The 4,704-nt window shown below is 40.2% G+C and overlaps 1 non-coding gene across 1 annotated transcript; it reads right to left on the bottom strand.

Moving 5' to 3' along the window:
• Positions 1-374: 374 nt before the first annotated feature.
• On the bottom strand, positions 375-481 carry LOC127089400 (small nucleolar RNA R71). The gene has a single exon (XR_007791000.1). It is a non-coding gene; the product is annotated as a small nucleolar RNA R71 (small nucleolar RNA).
• Positions 482-4,704: the final 4,223 nt, after the last annotated feature.

The raw sequence follows: 4,704 nt of genomic DNA, 5'->3' as shown, positions 1-4,704 counted from the left end.
CAGAACCAGCTCGTGCTCTTCGAGATTACGCTGCTCCATCGCAAGATGAACCGCATTCGAGTATTGCTCCACCCGCAATCGAAGCAAACAACTTTGAACTTAAACCTTCACTGTTGCAGGCAGTGCAATAGAACCAATTCTCTGGAAATCCTACCGAGGATCCAAACCTTCATTTATCCGTATTTGTCCAATACGTTGATACTGTTAAAGCTAATGGTGTCACTTTAGAGGCAATTCGACTTCGTCTTTTTCCTTTCTCGTTAAGAGATAGCGCTAGAAGATGGCTTCAATCTCTTCCTTCCAACTCAGTCACCACATGGAACGAGTTGAAGAAAGTTTTTCTTGCTCGATATTTTCCGCCAAGCAAAACAGCTATGTTAAGAGCCCAGATAAATGGATTTAAACAGAAAGATAACAAGTCTCTTTTCGAAGCATGGGAAAGATATAAAGACATGATGAGACTTTGTCCACACCATGGTTTAGAAGACTGGTTAGTAATTCATACCTTCTATAATGGTCTCCTGTACAACACGAGGTTAACAATAGATGCCGCCGCAGGTGGTGCACTAATGAACAAACCTTATGCTGACGCTTACCAACTTATCGAAAGCATGGCTCAAAACCACTATCAGTGGGGAACCGAACGAACAATGGTAGAAAAACCTCAAACGAAAGCTGGCATGTACGAGATAAGTAACCTTGATCATGTTAATGCAAAAGTGGATGCTCTGGTCCAGAAAATTGAAAGTTTAAATGTATCACCTCCAGCCACCGTGGTAGCCATAACTCAGAATTGCAAAGTCTGTGGAATCCAAGGTCACACTCCTGCAGATTGTCAACTCCTAACAGGAATCCAAGCGGAGCAAGTAAACTATGCTCAAGGAAGCCCCTACTCGCATACCTATAACTCAAATTGGAAGAATCATCCCAATTTTTCATATAAGAGTAATAATGCTTTATACGCACCTGGACAATCTCCAAATCAAGCCCCAGCTATACCTCTGGGATATCAGAAGCCGATCCCATCTACACCTAACAATAACGCCCCTAGGAAATCCAACTTGGAAATCATGATGGAAAACTTTATAGCTTCTCAACAGCAAACCAATAAAGATTTCTTAAACCAGAATGTACACACTGGCGAACAAATTAAACAACTAGCAAGTAAAGTAGATGCCCTGGCTACTCATAACAAAATGTTGGAAACGCAAATATCACAAGTAGCTCAACAACAAGCGCCTACTGCTGCCCCCACTGGTACATTTCCTGGCCAACCCCAACCTAACCCAAGAAGCCACACTCATGCAATTATACTGAGAAGTGGAACGGAAGTGGAAGGACCGTCTGACCCAAGGATAGAAAACCAAAACTCTAAAAAGTCAACTGAGGAGGAAAGTGAACCCAAGGAAAAGGAAGAGAGTAATAAGGAAACCGTAGAAAAGAAGGAACCTTATGTACCTCCACCACCTTATAAACCACCTATCCCTTACCCTCAAAGGCTTATTAAAACCAAAGATGCGGGCCAATTCAAAAAATTTGTTGACCTACTGAAACAATTAAACGTCACAATTCCGTTTACAGAAGCTATTACGCAGATGCCCTCATATGCCAAGTTTTTAAAAGAAATTCTTTCTAATAAAAGGAAACTTGAAGATAGCGAAACCGTTACACTCACCGCTGAATGTAGCGCTATAATCCAGAATATGCCTCCTAAACTTAAAGACCCGGGTAGTTTCTCAATACCCTGTCACATAGGAAAATTTGTCATTGACAAAGCCTTATGCGATTTAGGAGCCAGTATTAGTGTTATGCCTTTATCCATATGCAAGAGACTTGAAATGGGAGAATTAAGACCAACTAAAATGTATGTGCAACTAGCAGATTGTTCCGTCAAATATCCTGTAGGAATTCTTGAAAACGTTCCAGTGCGCATAGGTCAATTCTACATTCCAACTGATTTTATAATTATGGACATTAGAGAAGATGAAGTTACACCCATTATACTGGGAAGACCGTTCTTAGCAACTGCCGGTGCAATCATAGACGTAAAACGAGGACGACTCACTTTTGAAGTAGGAGAAGAGAAAATTGAGTTCATTCTTTCCCAATTTTTGAAAGCACCTGCAATAGAAGATACATGCTACTTCATGGATATCATCGATGAATGCATAAAAGAAACGGAGTTAGAAAAAGACAAATCATCTGACTATCTTTTAGAAGACAAACTTAACCAATGTTTAGCAATAACACCGGATCCTACGCAATGCCTTAAGAAACCAACCCTAGACCTGAAAACACTTCCCAAAAATCTGAGATATGAATTCCTAGACTTAGAACTTGAACGACCAGTGATAGTTAATGCTGACCTAGGAAGACTCGAAACAGAAAAACTCTTGCATATCTTAAGAAAATATCCAACCGCACTAGGTTACAACATCACCGATCTTAAAGGAATAAGTCCCTCTATTTGTATGCACCGCATCATGCTAGAAGAAGACTGTAAAACTTCTAGAGAACACCAGAGGAGACTAAACCCGATCCTGAGTGAGGTAGTGAAGAAGGAAATAACGAAGTTATTAGAGGCAGGTATCATATATCCTATATCTGATAGCCAATGGGTTAGTCCTGTACACGTAGTACCAAAGAAAGGAGGTATAACAGTCATTGAGAATGAAAAAGGAGAAACTATAACCAAACGAATCGAATCGGGATGGAGAATGTGCATTCACTATAGGAAACTAAACAAAGCAACCCGAAAAGATCATTTCCCTTTACCATTCATTGACCAGATGTTAGAACGACTAGCAAAACATTCTCATTTCTGCTATCTAGACGGTTACTCAGGTTTCTTTCAAATACTGGTTCACCCTGATGACCAAGAAAAGACAACGTTCACGTGCCCTTTTGGTACCTTCGCTTATAGACGAATGCCGTTTGGCTTGTGTAATGCTCCTGCAACCTTCCAAAGGTGCATGATGGCAATATTCGCCGATTTTCTAGAAAACATCATGGAAGTATTTATGGATGACTTTTCCATATGCGGACAAAGCTTTGAAGAATGCCTTGAAAACCTAGAAAGAGTTCTAGAGCAATGTGTGAAAGTAAACCTAGTACTTAATTGGGAAAATGTCACTTTATGGTACAAGAAGGAATTGTTTTAGGACACATCATCTCGAACAGAGGAATTGAAGTAGACAAAGCTAAAATAGAGGTAATCGAAAATCTTCAACCCCCGAAAACTGTGAGAGAAGTACGAAGCTTCTTAGGACATGCCGGTTTTTACCGACGATTCATTAAAGACTTCTCTAAAATAACTAAACCTTTAACCGGGTTATTAATGAAAGATGCTGAATTTATATTCGACAATAAATGTTTAGAAGCATTTCAAACGCTTAAACAAGCACTAATCTCCGCACCCATAATGCAGACACCAGATTGGAACGAACCATTCGAAATAATGTGTGATGCCAGTGATTACGCTGTGGGCGCTGTTTTAGGACAACGAAAGGATAAAAAGCTTCACGTTATATATTACGCAAGTAGGACTCTAGATGAAGCACAAATGAATTACGCCATAACCGAGAAAGAACTTCTAGCAGTAGTGTTTGCACTAGATAAATTTCGTTCTTACTTGGTCGGAGCCAAAATAATCATCTACACTGACCACGCTGCTATCAAATATCTCTTAACAAAAAAGGATGCTAAACCTAGACTCCTAAGGTGGATCCTGCTGCTACAAGAGTTCGATTTGGAAATCAAAGACAAGAAAGGAACTGAAAACGTAGTAGCAGATCACCTCTCTAGACTTGAGAACCTTGAACCGGAAAGAACATCGATCAACGATGATTTCTCGTACGATAAGCTTATAGCTACTTTGGAAGAAAATAAAGCTGATAAACAGGTAGAAACCACCTTAGCTATATGTGTTACACCGTGGTACGCTGACATCGTCAATTATTTAGCTGCCGGAATAGTTCCACCTACCTTATCCTACCAGCAGAAGAAACGATTCTTCTATGACATAAAACACTATTACTGGGATGACCCCTTACTTTTTAAGAGAGGCCCCGATGGTATTTTCCGTCGGTGTATACCCGAAGAAGAGGTAGAAAATATAATCCAACACTATCACTCCGCTCCTTATGGTGGACATGCAAGTACATCCAAAACCTGCTCTAAAATCCTACAAGCCGGTTTTTATTGGCCAAATATATGGAAGGATGTACATGCAGCTATTAAGAAATGTGACAGATGTCTACACACAGGAAACATATCTAGACGTGACGAGATGCCACAAAAGGGCGTTTTGGAAGTAGAGATTTTCGACGTGTGGGGAATAGACTTCATGGGACCTTTTCCATCCTCTTTCGGTAACAAATACATACTCGTGGCAGTTGACTACGTATCGAAATGGATTGAAGTTATAGCTTCTCCAACAAACGATACACGAGTAGTAACTAGACTCTTTAAGAATATAATATTTCCAAGGTTTGGTGTCCCAAGAATAGTAGTCAGTGATGGTGGATCGCATTTCATATCCAAGGTACTCGAAGAACTACTGCTTAAGTATGGCGTAAGACATAGAGTAGCGACACCTTACCACCCTCAAACCAGTGGGCAAGTGGAAGTGTCTAACAGAGAGATTAAACAAATATTAGAAAAAACAGTCGCCACTTCAAGGAAAGACTGGTCATTGAAACTACC

Source organism: Lathyrus oleraceus, chromosome 5 (genome assembly GCF_024323335.1).
Source record: "Lathyrus oleraceus cultivar Zhongwan6 chromosome 5, CAAS_Psat_ZW6_1.0, whole genome shotgun sequence".
NCBI lineage: Eukaryota > Viridiplantae > Streptophyta > Magnoliopsida > Fabales > Fabaceae > Lathyrus > Lathyrus oleraceus.
Note: the sequence above shows the minus strand (reverse complement) of the source record. Positions and strands in the feature narration are given on the sequence as shown.